Source organism: Bombyx mandarina, chromosome 26, assembly GCF_030267445.1.
Source record: "Bombyx mandarina strain Sakado chromosome 26, ASM3026744v2".
Classification (NCBI taxonomy): domain Eukaryota; kingdom Metazoa; phylum Arthropoda; class Insecta; order Lepidoptera; family Bombycidae; genus Bombyx; species Bombyx mandarina.
In genome coordinates, this window is record NC_143232.1 from 6,377,651 (window position 1) to 6,394,553 (window position 16,903).

At 39.7% G+C, this 16,903-nt stretch overlaps 1 long non-coding RNA gene across 1 annotated transcript in view; it reads right to left on the reverse strand.

The window, feature by feature from the left end:
- The window catches only part of LOC149499796 (uncharacterized), a 588,308-nt gene that overhangs the window by 66,457 nt on the left and 504,948 nt on the right, over positions 1-16,903 (reverse strand). The window lies entirely within an intron of this gene.

Consider the following 16,903-nt stretch of genomic DNA (forward strand, 5'->3'; position numbering starts at 1 on the left):
ATTAACGAAACTCGATATATCCCTCAAAACAGGCAACTCCGATGTGAATTTACATTTTGATTGGATTGAAACGTGATGGTCAGACGTTCAGGGTTGCTATGGCAGCTTAGGATATCTAATTGCGTTTAATTCGTAAACAGGGCTTGTCTGTTTGTCTTCTCTGATGATTTGTAGTCCGCTACCGATCTCGTGTTAGTTAGTGTAATATATCCGGTAACAAATGCTGAAGACAGACACATGCAGAATATTGCTAATTATCTAGGAATGTACCATGTGCAGACCAAAGAAGAAAACCAAGTTTTCCCTGAGAAATCCAAGGCCGCGAGTGGCTATTCAGTGAACATATCATTACGGATCCTCCCGATTCATTAACAGTGCTTTAAGGTACCTCAAGCACCGGTCACCATCCTCGCCGAACCCGTCGCTTGCGATGAAGGGCTCGACGAGTAAATTAACCCATAGACACAGCCCACTGAGTTTCTCGCCGGATCTTCTCCGGGTCGTGTTTTTGATCCGGTGGTAAATTCTGCGAAGCACCGCTCTTGCTAGGGCCAATGTTCATACCCCGCGCGCCCCTTTTGCGCGGGGACCTCGTAGGAGGTTCGGCCCTCTTACCCGAAAAAAAAAAAAAAAGGGCCAATGTTAACAGCACTCCCGGTTTGAGCCCCGTGAGCTCACCTACACGTCAAGGAGAAGCTGAAATAGCCTCTCAAGGCTATCAGCATAGGTAGGAAAAAAAGTGGACAATGATCACTTTTTTCTTTTTTTTCCTAGCTTAGCTGATAGCCTTGAGAGGCTATTTCAGCGTAACCTTAACTGGTAGGTGAGCTCACGGGGCTCAAACCTGACGACGTTGCCAACACGAACCCTAGCAAGAGTCTTGCTTCGCAAATCCTACCACCGGATCCGAAACGCGACTCACTGAAAAGATCCGACGAGAAACTCAGTGAGCTGTGTCTGTGGGTTAATTTACTCGCTTACGACGAAGGATTCGACGAGAACGATGACAGGTACTTGAGGTACCTAAAAGCACCGTTAGTGGATCGCGAGGATCCGAAATGACGTGACGATCACGATACTAAACAACAATATCGGGAACTCATTAAAAGTGAATGTCGTGATAAGAATCCGTTAAACTAACAGTATTAGATAGTTTAAAACAATAAGCTATCAGTATCAAGCTACAAAATTACCATAGTATACTTTCGGCAGCCCTGACTCATTCGTCTCTACTGCTTCATCAATAAAGTAATTTGTAATGATCGGGGTTTTGTGGCTAAAAGTAAAAAATATATAAATTTGATAGGTAAACTCAGACTAGTTTTTTTTTTTGCTAAGATGGATGGACGAGCTCACAGCCCACTGGTGTTAAGTGGTTACTGGAGCCCATAGACATCTACGACGTAAATGCCTCACCCACCTTGAAATATAAGTTCTAAAGTCTCAAGTATAGTTACAGCGGTTGCCCCAGCCTTCAAACCGAAACGCATTATTGCTTCACGGAAGAAATAGGTAGGGTGGCGGTACCTACCCGTGCGGACTCACAAGAGCTCCTACCACCGGTCCTACCACCAATGCGATGCTTTTTGTGGAGAAATAGTTAGCTGCCGTTTTACGGCCAAACCTCGGTATACTCATCATGTTCTGTCTGTGGCTATTCAGAAGTTGCTTAAAATCCATCAGTTCATGCTTAGTGGCGATCCTCCTTGCGCCGATAATCCGCAATGCTGATGGTCGTGGCCTCTTCTAATGACTTTCTCCTGGATTATCCTGCGACGCTCCTGCCTATCCTCGGGTGTGTGGATAGCAACGTGGAAAGAAGTGTTGAAAGTGGAGTATATCTGGTTCAATCAGCGCATTGGACTTTTGCCTCTGGGCCTACAGAAGGGGGTTGTAACATAATTATGATTTTAAAATAACGTGGTCACGAACATAACAATTATTAATTAAAAATATCGGGAACTGGTAGGCAGCGGCTTGGCTCTGCCCCTGGCATTGCTCAAGTCCATGGGCGACGGTAACCACTCACCATCAGGTGGGCCGTTTGCTCGTCTGCCTACAAGTGCAATAAAAAAAAAAGAACTCATTTGGTATAATAAACTTGTAAATATCCCGTTTTGCGTAATATTGTTATGGTTTTAATATATTATACAATGACATTATTCATTTTGACATTTGACACTAAGCAATAAAGTTCCTTAATAATGGATATGGAAATGTCACTCGTTTAGTACGATCATTCATTGACAGTTCGGGTGTCATCGTATCCCGATAAAGTTCCAAGTTTTCCCGAAGGTAAATAATTTATAACTACATCTGTAGTCAGTTTGTTGTGTATTTGGGATGATACGTTGAAAGCAGGTGGCCCATCTTATCGTCTTGCCATTTGATTCAGCAAAAAAGAATCATAACGTAATTTAGAATAATTTCGAATCATTTGACGGCCGTCTGGTGTAGTGGTAAGTGACATGGTCACTACATAAGGGGGTCGCGGGTTCGAATCCCGCCAAGGGAAGATATTTGTATGATAAATATAAATGTCTTTTCCAAGGTTATGGATGGAAAAATGTTACATTTATATCCGTTATCTGGTACCTGTAACACAAGTTCTTTACGAACTTATAACGGGACCAGTGAACGTGGCGTGATTGTTTATAAAAAAAAAAAAAAAATTCTATAATGGATTACGGTCCATTTAAATGGTATACTTACTTTATCACTTCTAGAGAAGAGATACTCGAACTTTTCAATTTCATTTCATAACAGATAAAACCTTTACGATTTCAAACTTTAAAATCGATAACCAACTTCCTTTTGTTCAAGTTAAATTGGATGTTGTTAAGCTAAAGGGGACCAACTATTACAAATATTAATTGTAAATTTAATTTAAGCTTCGCAAAAAGCGTTACATTTGTACCCGTGATTTTTTTGTATTTTTTTATTGCTTAGCTCATGGCCCACCTGGTGTTAAGCGGTTACCGGAGCCCATAGACATCTACAACGTAAATGCCGCAACCTACCTTGAGATATAAGTTCTAAGGTCTCAGTATAGTTACAACGGTTGCCCCACCCTTCAAACCGAAACGTATTATTGCTTCATGGCAGAAATACGCTGCGTGGTGGTACCTACCCGCGCGGACTCACAAGAGGTCCTGCCACCAGTGAATTTGTGTTGAGGGTGTTTTGATATTTATTAATAAACAGTGGTCAACGGTACATGGTCGTTTCAATACATAAGGAACTTGGAAAGTCTAACGAAACTTGGAAGTCATGGTTAATGGCGCTAAGAAATTTGTATTGGTCATCCATTTACAAAATTCGGCGTGTAACATTAGCAAATTTAAATAAACTCACGGTTATTCAAAATACAAAATCATTTATTTCAACTTAGATGTCAGTATGACACACTTGTTGAATGTCAAAATATAAATAACGATGTTAACTCTACCACCGGTTCCAAAAAAAAGCCACAGTCCTGAGAAGAACCGGCGAAACAAACTAGGCGGGCTTTTTTTTTTTGTATTTTCTCAAATATTTTCTTTCTTTTAAATAAATTACAATCTTTACAATAAAGGAAAAATAAGTAAAATAATAATAATAATAATAATGAAAAATGAAAAGGCCAGGAGCGAGCGCCTCATTCTCACGTATATATTGTAAGTATGATCTTAGTTGAAGCCAGCATTACAAGGTGACGTCCACTTATCATCATAAAACACGAGTTTTAGAGCTTTCGCTACGAACCTACGCGTTTATTTTCGAACAAGGAATCCTTCAAATGAGAACAATAAATCGATCGAAGTTGATCTTTTTTAAATTTATTTCATATTTTAATATCTTAAATTGGTGTGGGACTTTACAACTCAATTGCTCCTAATTGATAAGAGGAGCTCATTCATAGTCATCGCTGCGTGGTTCATTAGCGCATGGTTGCTCCGCGGCTGACATAAGCAGAATGGTGGTACCTATCCATGCGAGCTCGCAAAATGCCATACCAACCAAAAAAAAAATGATACCGCGGCATTTTCGGATATATATAAATATTGGTTCCTTTTTAGTGAGCATTGTCCAATTGTTTTAAAGTTATTTCAGTCGGGGCATAGAATATAAATACTACAGGAGTTTATTAATTTTAATGGCTTCTTGTGTTTTTAGCCGTAAATAAATTATATGATTCGTTTTCGATTACGATTACTCGTGCAAATGAGATTATAATTATTTCGAGTGACTTTTTTTTTATTGCTTTGATGGATGAGCGAGCTCACAGCCCACCTGGTGTTAAGTGGTTACTGGAGCCCATAGACATCTACAACGTAAATGCGCCACCCACCTCGAGATATAAGTTCTAAGGTCTCAGTATAGTTACAACGGATACCCCCACCCTTCGAACCGAAACGCATTACTGCTTCACGGCGGAAACAGGCGGGGTGGTGGTACCTACCCGTGCGGACTCCCAAGAGGTCCTACCACCAGTGATTACGCAAATTATAATTTTTGCGAGTTCGATTTTTATTACACGATGTTATTCCTTCACCGTGGAAGTCAATCGTGAACATTCGTTGAGTACGTATTTCATTAGAAAAATTGGTACCCGCCTGCGGGATTCGAACACCGTTGCATCGCTACATACGAATGCACCGGACGTCTTATCCTTTAGGCCACGACGACTTCAAAAAAGAGACTGAAAAAAAGTTTCGAACCATAAGTGTATAAGTTAACAAAACTAATCGTAAACAAATCTAATTAAGTCTGATTGATTCTAAGCTCGCGCTTTCGACGATTAAAACGAAAAGTTTCCATTAAAAACAAAGACAGACCCACAACAGAACAAAAACAAAAGAATTTTCATTAGCTTTCGAAAGGACACAGGTGAAAGTTTTTGTTTTTAATCGTAAATATTTGAAGTGCTTTAAATGACAACAAAGACGGCTCGACGGGTCCCGGCCTTGTCCAGAATTCTTTAATTTCGGACCCCAAGTCGAAAGTTTCATGTAATTACGTCCGTTGGCGGTGAAAAATGAAGTGGAAAAGTTTTATGACATTATAAAAACGTATCCGTTATAAAAACGTTCGTGGAAAGAACAGTTTGGTCTCCAGAAAACGTCCAACGGTACGTGGTCTTACGAAACTCGGTCCTCAGCTATCCTCCACTGCTGGTCTATACTCTAACTAGTCTGGCCATAAATACTGTCACATAAAAACTCTTCCTTTTTTCAACTTTTTAATTATTTTGAATTTAGAACACGTACATATATTATTTTAAAAACTTTTTTAGATTTTGCGTCACATATTTTTTTGTGTTCATTATCAAATTAAAAAATGGAATGTGGTGTTAAAGAAAATAGGATAGCAGTGATCGTCTTGCACAAAGTGAGTATGGGGTTGCCGGCCATATTCCAGACACTTCAAAATCTTGGTATCAGCCGTATTTTCGTATGTCGCACTATCAACAGATACAATAACACTTCGTCTGTCGAAGACCAGACAAGATCGGGGCGGCCGCGTGCTGTTAGAGCTACAAAGGCTGATTACAAAACCTAGTCAATATTTGGAAACGGTCAATTTCAGAGGCCAACGTTCAGTGGAAGCTAGTGTGATCTGATTATTAAAATGCTTAGCCTTTTTTAAATTATCGCATTTCATTACACTCTATGGTCCAGCACTGAGGTAAACTGGTATAATTGAGATCCTTAGTCGGCTCAGATTATGTAGATCAGTCTCGTTGAGAGTTTGTAAAACTTTCGTGTATTTCAAAGTGCGTTAATGTATAAGAGCATTAGTTACACGCATTCTTTAAAGAAATGCAATAAATAAGGTGCTCTATTGCATTTTCTCGAGTCTAGATTGAGAGCCACTGGATTCTAAATCACTTTAAAGATCTCAGAAGACAAATTCAAGGTCATCTATCAATACCGAAGGTTTTTCCAACATTAATTAGGGCCGGTCAAGGGTACTTCGGCTTCGAAGGCAGATTTATTTCCAGGCTATCTATCTTAGGTAGTCTAGCTCTAGGTCATCAAGGTCAGAACAAATTTAAAGCTTTATTTGTATTATTTTTAGCTCATGTTAACTAAGACGGCGCCGAAAATGAGCCCTTGTAATTTTAATTCAATTTACGTCTATAATAATCACAAGACTTAACGAGTGTATGGTGTGATGTTTTCCGACCGTACAGAAATATCATTCAAATTAATATTCATATGTTTCAGTAAATAATCATTATAGATTTTATAATTTTAAACACGCTCTAGCTCACAGTGATGTCAGTAAGCGATAGCAGTCCATATAGTTTCATGAAAAATAAAAAAATGATGATCTTTATTGTTCAGAATTTGTGTATATATGTATAATATGCAAGCTCCTCTTGAAAATAGTGTTAGCGCGATTCAGGTTAGGTTATATTCCTTCTAAAATACCATTAAAATGGATAGTGGCTTGGGTATGTCAGGGGCATATTGTAACTTGCGTAATTACTGGTGGTAGAGCCTCTTGTGAGTCCGCACGGGTAGGTATCACCTATTTCTGCCGTGAAGCATTAATGCGTTTCGGTTAGAAGGGTGGGGCAGCCGTTGTAACTATACTGAGAGCTTAGAATCAGAATCTCAAGGTGGGTGGCGCATTTTGTCTATGGGCTCGAGTAACCACTTAACATCAGGTAGGCTGTGAGCTCGTACACTAATCTAAGTAATAAAAAAAAAGCATCCCGACATCATGTACGGCGGTGACCACTTTACTTCAGTTTTGGCATACGCTGTCAGAATGTGCACCATTAGGCTTTCTCTTCTTAGTCGCTTGCATTGTTGGCAGAGTGGTCGTGGTTATCAGTTTGGATGGTGGTGCGCTTCACAAGACGTCGCCATTCCTCGAGGCCTTTCTCGTAGACTCGCTGACGGGACCATTTAGAGCTGCCTTTATTTGATGGGTCCATCGTAACGGTGATCTGCGGTGCGGTTTTGTACCCTCAATCATACTGAGAGTCTTAAAAAGCGCTATTGCATCCAGCAATTCAGTTTCTTAATCAGAAAGGAGTGCTCTTGAAGTCGTCGCTGACGAGACCATTTAGAGCTGCCTTTATTTGATGGGTCCATCGTAACGGTAATCTGCGGTGCGGTTTTGTACCCTCAATCATACTGAGAGTCTTAAAAAGCGCTATTGCATCCAGCAATTCAGTTTCTTAATCAGAAAGGAGTGCTCTTGAAGTCGTCGCTGACGGGACCATTTAGAGCTGCCTTTATTTGATGGGTCCATCGTAACGGTGATCTGCGGTGCGGTTTTGTACCCTCAATCATGCTGAGAGTCTTAAAAGCGCTATTCGTTGTGTAATAAAAATCAAATCCGCAAAATTAATTTGCGTAAGTACTGGTGGTAGGACCTCTTGTGAGTCCGCACGAGTAGGTACCACCGCCCTGCCTATTTCTGCCGTGAAGCAGTAATGCGTTTCGCTTTGAAGGGTGGGGCAGCCGTTGTAACTATATTGAGACCTTAGAACTTGTATCTCAAGGTGGGTGGCGCGTCTACGTTGTAGATGTCTATGGGCTCCAGTAACCACTTAACACTAGGTGGGCTGTGATCTCGTCCACCCATATAAGCAATAAAAAAAAGAATCCAGCAGCTCAGTGTCTTAATCAGAAAACAGTGCTCATGTACCGTATACTGTACTAGTCCACTATCAGTCATATAGCGAACAATAAATTTTAATTATGAACCCTTCGCACGGTCGGGTAAATTGGGTACAGAGCGATTTTGTTTGGCGCGCCTCACACTTGGTTAATTGTTCGATGGCAAGACGCACGCCGTCAGTTCACGTTGAGGATTGTTTATAATTGTATTTTACAGACTGCGGGCTGTCTTCAGATTCAATCACGTTCAGACAGATATCACACGACCGCCCACCACGACTTTATGTGGATTGGGATAGATCCGATAAAAAATCTCTGTTACGTTGCCAATGAAGTTACAATGTTTCTTGTAAATCAAAATAATGATCGATTAAAACTATAATAGTGAATAATAATTAAATTTGCATTGCTCTTGAAATTGAATGCCAGAGCTGTGATGACAAAACTAATACCAGGTAATATTAGTCTCGACTAGATGATGACCGAGCTTTGCTCGGCTTTTTTATTTTTTATAATGCCATCTTGTTTTGTCTTCAAAGCAGTAAAAATAGTATTATTATTCGCCAATAAATGTCGGGAAGAATCATAAATTTGATCATCGATAAAGTTGATTATTGAAAACACGAAAAAAACAGCATTTTCTGAAAATAAATCGTAGCTAGATTGATTTATCGCCCCCGAAATTCTAAATACTAAACTACCCCCCTGTATACTAAATTTTATGAAAATCGTAGGTATATACAAGAATTGCTCGTTTAAAGGTATAAGATAAGATACTTGTGCTTTTGTTTCCTATGAGGGCACTCGCGTGGCCGGACCCTTGGACTATTTCTGGTTCTGGTTTTCCGGTGGCTTCGAGAGAGAAGATGCGTGTGACTAGGAGATAGATGTATGGAAATGGTAGTGCAAGGTGTGTGAATGACGAGAGAGAGGAGTGAGTGTCGAGATGACGGCTGATAGAAGAGAATGGAATAGAAAAAAATCGCTGTGCCGACCCCACCTAGTTAGTGGGATAAGGTGGAGAAAAAGAAGAAGACTTTTTCGGTGGCTCAAGACAAGTACTCCGAGAGGATTATCCGTCGGTGTGCCTACGAAAACCAAACTGTCAACATGCTTTGACAGCACAAGCTTTCACGCCCAATTCAGACTCGCAACAGTTCCTCACAATACCCAAATCTTTGTTATCCTGTAGTCAATTTAAAGTATTTCGCACTACCTTGCGCAATAATATGGCTCCTACGATATAACTGTACAACTTGCTATTTATTTTGTATTTACATATTGCAATTTTTTGTATTTATTTGTATTTATTCGTATGTAAGTCTATCTTACACTTATATAAGTATATATATCATATATAAGTATATATAACCCTGCAGGGTTGTCTAGAAGATATCGTTTTCAGCGATAAGGCCGCCAATTATTGTCACCGTCTATTATTTGTGTTATATGCTTACTCTGTACATGTGGTGTCAAATAAAGAATTATATTATTATTATTATTTCTTAAGTGCTTGCGTCGCATTTAATTACGTTTGCCAGTAAGCCTGTAATATCTTAATAAGCACGTCGGCACCCAAATGGCGGCGTTGTCATTGTTGCGACACGTGTTCATTACGCGTTCTTCGGTGTGCGTTAGTTAATGACATCCGATGTCTGGTCGTGGTGAATGATGCGTCGGATCGGATAGCCAATATTAGCTATTAGTCTATCTATATAGTTCTCAGGGATGAGGTTGGAATGTAGCTTCGTTATATCCAATCCGTTATAACAATAATAATAATAATAATAAGCCATTTATTTCTTGCTTTTACAAAGTTTAAAAAATAATAATAAATATAAATGTATGTATTAGTATTTAGAATGTAAAAGAGAGTTTTGTAATGAAGCAGTAAAATTTAGTTAGCAAGAACCCCGGATTGGGTAAAGGCCTCCTCCAAAGATGCCCAAGCGTCTCTACGTCTCTTCTCTGCTACGTCTACCCAGTTTGGGCCAGCTGTTCGTATAAGATCGTCTTCCCATCTGGTTAGTGGTCTCCCTGTACTTCTCTTGCCCGTTGGGCCGCTCCAAGATGTAACTTTCGCAGTCCACCTCTGGTCTGTATATCTCGCGACATGGCCAGCCCATTTCCATTTTAGTTTTAGTGCATAAGTTAGGGCGTCGGTCGCGTTAGTGGTTTTTCTTATCTTAGTATGTCTTAGTGTTTTTCATGGAACGAGTTTTATTTTTGGTTGACTGTAGTACTTTTCTTCTTTGTAGCAATTTTTTAGTTCTTTCTTGCGGTATTTTATATTTATAATTTCTCTTGTTTATTTTTGCAACTTATAGGTTTTCAGAAATAGCATTGCTGATTTTATCATAACAAGTATTTATCGTTTCGTTTGTTTGGTAGATAACTGCCTCAGATAATTATAGTTTAAGGTTGTCCTTATATTTTTCTATTTCCTTTAGGCTTCTAAGTTGGTATTCTTGTTTATTGGTAAATCGGGCTCTGCTTAGTTTATGTTTAGAGAGCTTTACTGATCCTCTTATTGCACGATGGTCAGATGGGTAGTTCAGGTTCAGAACTTCGAGGTTCTCAAATAATTTTGGTTGGTTTGTGAGAATGTAGTCAATCTCTCTTTTTTTTTTTTTTTTTTGGGTGGACGAGCTCACTGCCCACCTGGTGTTAAGTGGTAACTGGAGCCCATAGACATCTACAACGTAAAATGCGCCACCCATCTTGAGATATAAGTTCTAAGGTCTCAGTATAGTTACAACGGCTACCCCACCCTTCAAACCGAGACGCATTACTGCTTCACGGCAGAAATAGGCAGGGCGGTGGTACCTACCCGTGCGGACTCACAAGAGGTCCTACCACCAGTTATTACGCAAATTATAATTTTGCGGGTTTGACTTTTATTACACGATGTTATTCCTTCACCGTGGAAGTCAATCGTGAACATTTGTTAAGTACGTATTTCATTAGAAAAATTGGTACCCGCCTGCGGGATTCGAACACCGGTGCATCGCAACAACGAATGCACCGGACGTCTTATCCTTTAGGCCACGACGACTTCTCTCTCGTTTTTGTGAAGCCCATTCGGCGAAATCCAAGTCCATTTTCGGTTTGGGTTTTTCTTAAAGCAGGTATTTGTTATTGTCAACTTATGTTCGATCGCAAAGTTCACAAGTTTCTAGCCTCTGCTATTCCTTGTGCCGTGTCCATGTTTTTTCACGACCAAATCTTCGTTTTCTTTAGGCGCTCCTACCTTAGCATTGAAATCGCCCATAAGTATGATATGTGTGTGTGTGTGTGTGTGTGTAGTTGTTAGTGCTTTCTCAATTGACTCATATAATTTGTCAATTTCAGTTTCTTTTGCATCTGTCGTAGGGAAGTAGACTTGCAGAATGGATATCTTATGGTCTCCTATGTTTAAGTTGAGTATAGCTAAGCGCTCTGATATACCAATGAAGCTCTCGATATTGTTTTTTATTGTCTTGTTTATTATGAAGCCCACCCCATATTGTCCTGCTGTCTGTCCCTTGTAGCAGAGTATAAAGTTCTAATGTTCTTTAATTTCACAACCTTGACGTCTTACTTCTGAGATTCCCTTAATGTCATATTTTATAGTACTTAAGCATTTTTCTAATTCCAATAAACGTTCGTATGAAGATAGAGTCTTAACATTGTATGTTAATATTTTTAGTTGATGATTTTGTTTAGTGTTTGTGTTCGTAGGGATTGTGATTTTCTTTGGAGGGTTGTGGTCATAATCCTCCACGGTGCCAATCCGTTACATCCATTAAAAAAGTTGACTTTTTTTTTTCTATGTTGCTTTGATCGGTCGAAGAACTCACGGCTCACCTGGTGTTAAGTGGTTACCGGAGCCCATAAACATCAACAATGTAAATGCCACCTACCTTGAGAAATTGTAAGGTCTCAGTATAGTTACAACGGCTGCCCCGCCCTTCAAACCGAAACGCACCAGTCATTAGCACCAGTCGCTGGCATCAGCCGCTAAAACCAGCCGCTAAAACCAGCCGCTAGCGCCAGCTGCTAGCGCCAGCAACTAGCCCCAGCCGCTAGCACCAGTGGCTAGCTCCAGACGCTAGCTCCAGCAACTAGCCCCAGCCGCTAGCCCCAGCCGCTAGCACTAGCAACTAGCTCCAGCCGCTAGCACCAGCTGCTAGCACCAGCCGCTAGCACCAGCAACTAGCCCCAGACGCTAGCACCAGCAACTGGCCCCAGCCGCTAGCACCAGCATTTAGCACCAGCCGCTAGCACCAGCGACTAGCCCCAGCCGCTAGCACCAGCCGCTAGCACCAGCGTTTAGCAGCAACCGTTAGCACCAGCAACTAGCACCAGCCGCTAGCACTAGCAACTAGCCCCAGCCGCTAGCAGCAACCGCTAGCACCAGCAACTAGCGCCAGCCGCTTGCACCAGCAACTAGTACCAGCCGCTAGCACCAGCCGCTAGCACCAGCCGCTAGCACCAGCAACTAGCACCAGCCGCTAGCACCAGTGGCTAGCTCCAGCCGCTAGCGCCAGCGCTTAGCACCAGCCGCTAGCACCAGCAACTAGCCCCAGCCGCTAGCACCAGCTGCTAGCACCAGCCGCTAGCACCAGCAACTAGCCTCAGCCGCTAGCCCCAGCCGCTAGCACCAGCAACTAACACCAGCCGCTAGCACCAGCAACTAACACCAGCCGCTAGCACCAGCAACTAGCCCCAGCAACTAGCCCCAGCCGCTAGCACCAGCCGCTAGCACTAGCAACTAGCCCCAGCCACTAGCACCAGCAACTAGCCCCAGCAACTAGCCCCAGCCGCTAGCACCAGCAACTAGCACCAGCCGCTATCACCAGCATTTAGCACCAGCCGCTTGTACCAGCCGATAGCACCAGCCGCTAGCTCGAGAAGTACAACGCCATCTATTGTCAGATAGCGGAAACACACAATACTCGAATTTTGTGGAGTATTCGCGACGATTCTAGGGATTTTGTCTCGACTATAAAAGCGTTGCATAGATGGCACGCAGTCAGTCAGTAATCGGAATTACTCGAAGCGAAACAGCGAACGGATCTGAAGCGAATTGAGAATTTTAAAGTGTTTTAAGTGTTCTGAGTGTTAATACAGTGCTAACTTGTAATTCGGTAGAATTTTTATCTATCCCAAGGTAACAATATCATGAGATGAATGGGTATTTTGCTTTAAGACATGTCCTTCTTCAAACAAGGCTTGTGAAGAGTATTAAGCGGTATGCAGCGGCTTGGCTCTGCCCCTGGCATTGCTGTAGTCCATGGGCAACGGTAACTACTCACCATCAGGTGGGCCGTATGCTCGTCTGCCTACAAGGGCAATAAAAAAAAAGAGATATTTCGCTTAATAAGCGACATTTAATTATATCTTTGCTTTTTATTTGGTTTTAGTATCAACAATACGATGTTTTTAATGGAATTTGAATTAAGTTTACCTCATGCAATAACTGAAGAAGTTTGTTTATTATGATATTTTATTCCAAAATTTAAACTTTCTTCAACCAAACAGCCTTTCATCTCTCGATATCTATATACTAATACGTGAAGCAAAAACTTTGTATCCCTTTTTACTAAAATTGCGCGGACGGAGGAGTATGAAATTTTCCACACTTATAGAGAATATAGAGAAGAAGTGCACAATGCTAATTTTTTTTTTAAACAATGCATAAAAGATACATTATATCAATAAAGAAAACATTACACACACTACATACCATCCATATATTTGACGCACACACACATGCATACTATGTCGTCATGTCATATGTTGTCAAAAATTAAGAATAGAATATGTTTTGTCTTTGTTAATATTTTTTATAGTGCAGTCTTGGCGAAATTTGTGATTATAGAAGTATAAAATACATTCATAATAGTGTACAAACATACAATTCCAATTAATTATAGTCGAATTTCGACTACTGCGGGACCTCTAGTAATGGAATAATAGTCATAGCGGAGTATTTCATTAGTGTAGTGTATTACAAATAATTTTGATACAAATTGTGCTCATTACATTCATAAAGTTTGATACAAATACCGAGAATTCTAGGCGCTTTTCAATTCGTATTAATTGGATGTTTTTGTCTAATATCTGTAACTAGTTACGTATGAAATTTATTGTTCTGATTATTAATGATGTGTTATGTAAACTAATTGATTTTGTATATACAAGCTGATATTTGAGTCGACTATTATCAAAGCCGGCAATGTGACTTTTGGACAATTATTGGTAAATCAGAAAAAAGAATTATTGACTTTGTATTCCATTGGCAGTCACAAAACTCTTCTGAACGACATCTTAGATAAATAACAGGTTAAGTTAATACTTTATTTAATGCAGGTTTTGAACCGTATTCTTTGAAGGAGACGATTATATTCAAATCAATCTGTATCAATAACATTTTTTTGTCCAAATGCACAGATTGCCACCTTTGATTAATAGACGACTCATTTATGGGTGTATTGTAGAATTTGACGTTATATTGAGGTACGATATGTGACGCTATCGCAGCCTGTTTTTGCTTTTAAGGAATTCTGAAACAAAACTGTAATTTATAACTAGCCGTACTCGCCCGTTACGCTGGGCATTTAAAATTAATATTATTATTATTATTGTCATTGTTATTAGGGAGTCCAACACTCCTCATATAAATATTAGCCTATCCATTAAGTACATTTATTTTCTACATGGATACCAAGTTTCAAGTCAATCGGATGCATGGTTCAGTAGTTATAACGGAACATCCGTAAAAACCACTGTACTAGAGGTCCCGCAGTAGTCGAAATTCGACTATAATTAATTGGAATTGTAAGTTTGTACACTATTATGATTGTATTTTATAATCACAAATTTCGCCAAGACTACACTATAAAAAATATGAACAAAGACAAACAATATATATCTCAATTTGACAACAGACGTCAAGAACAGAAGTTTGACAATAAATAGTATGCACGCGTGTGTGCGTCAAATACATGGTATGTAGTGTGTGGAATGTTTTCTTTATTGATTTAATGGATATTTTATGAAACTGAAAGTATATGGCGTTCCTAAACGAAGCGAAAAGATCCCGCGGGAGACTTGTAATAAAAACTGCTCGTCAACTCCTAGCGTTTGCGGCTTGTGTTCAGCTCCCTCTAGACCTCCAGTATTTTATCTTCCCGACTAAAATTCCGCTTGGGTCATCGCGTCTGCCGAATTTGTAGTTTGTTTTATTAATTCGATGTACTTTGTTTCTTTCGGTGGATCGTCTTGTGTGTTTATTTGAGTTTTGTTATTTTTTTTATTGCTTAGATGGGGTGGACGAGCTCACAGCCCGCCTGATGTTAAGTGGTTACTGGAGCCCATAGGCATGTACGACGTAAGTGCAGCCACTCACCTTGAGATATGAGTTCCAAGGTCTCAAGTATAGTTACAACGGCAGCCCCACCCTTCAAACCGAAACGCATTACTGCTTCACGGCTGAAATAGGCGGGGCGGTAGTACCTACCCGCGCGGACTTACAAGAGGTTCTACCACTAGTTACAAGTCAGTGTGGTCAACATCGATGTTGTGTCGGAGTCAGTATAATTGTGATGTATGTTTTTGAATTTGATATCTTTTCGAGATCTAGGTGATATATATTATTCAGGTTTGGTCTGTGGTACACCCATAACACGAGATATAGCGTTGACGTTAAATGTGAAAGGATTTTTCAATTATATTCGTCTATTCGGTAAAAATTAGAGGTATAATTATTATTTTTATTGTTGTAGTATTGGGAGCTTATAGACTTCACAATGTGAAACTTGTCAGCGACCGTATGGGATCAGAATACGTACTGCCAGACTATCAAACTACCAGACTACCAGAAATGCCGGCTGGTGATAGTACTATGCCATATTATACTCGAAACTCTGCTGCCCATTTCCCGTTAAATCTCTTAGTCACCATTTACGATATCCACGGGAAGAGATGGATTGGTGGTAGTCTGCCTAGACCTCGACCTTACACAGCTGGTCGGTAACAAAATCGGATATCCGATTGCAACCTTTCAAATCGTTACTTGTTGAAATATGTATCTAGTTCAGCTATAAGTTCTGTTACAAATGAAAGTGCACTTTTTGAAGTGAAAACTTCTTTAGAATCGTTGTGATTTCAAACCGGATGCAACGGAAAAAACGACAGGTAAGAGACACAAATACAAAAATGTGTAGGATGAAGCCAGCAAAGAATGAGACAGAAATATACATACTATTTAATACAGCGCCATCTGTGAGATTTTTTAATACTAACGTGTGTATGAAAGCTCTTGTAGTGAATTTTAATTTAGGATTATACGTGAAATTAAAATATCAATTCACAGAGGGCGCTACCTTACAATTATTTACTAATGACAAAATTTTACATATACTTAAGACGTTTAGGATAAATGTATTTTAATTTTGGAAGGTTTCACTTCTACCGCGTGTGAATTGCACACATTTTGTTTTTTTTAAATGAAGTAATGTAATATTATTAAAATGTATACTTACATGTTTATTAAAGTCTCAGCAAAAAATAAAAAATATTTCTATCCGAAATGGCTTCTGGCCATATTTTTATCTTTATAATTAAAGGTAAGTTTTGTTCGGTATTAGCATCAACAGTTCCATGTTTTTAATTGAACTTAATAGCCAAAGAATTTTTTTGGTTACGATAAATTTTCCAAAATTTAAATTGCTCTTTTGTAAAGTTGCAAAAATATCGCGAAAACCAAATAGTCTTTGACCCCTGGATAAGTGTTTTATTTATTCATTTATTTATTCGTTTGCACCAACAAAGTGATCATCAATGCAAAACATTGACCAACTGACAAAAGTACATGGCAGATGTCACCTCAATTATAGGTGCAATTGACAGTGCATTAACAACAAAAATAAAAAAGTTATATAACTAAGACTTGATTACATTTGATTGATTGCTTAAGATTAATTTATATTTTTTCCCCTCCGGGCGGAAAGTGGCAACTCTCGTCCCGCTGCGCTAAACAAAGTTGCCGCTTTCCGCCTTTATCGGACAAAATAATAGTATACAGCCCTTGGAAAGTAAAAAAGTAAACCTCAGATCACATGTAACTGTTGGCCGAGGCGAGGCTTTTCTTATTTTCATTCCCAAGAGGTGTAATCAACTTTATCGATAATCAACTTTATGACTCTTTCCGACATCTATTGGCGAATAATAATACTATTTTTCATAATTGAGAGCAACTAACAGCTTTAAAGACAAAAAACTGATGGTAGGACCTCTTG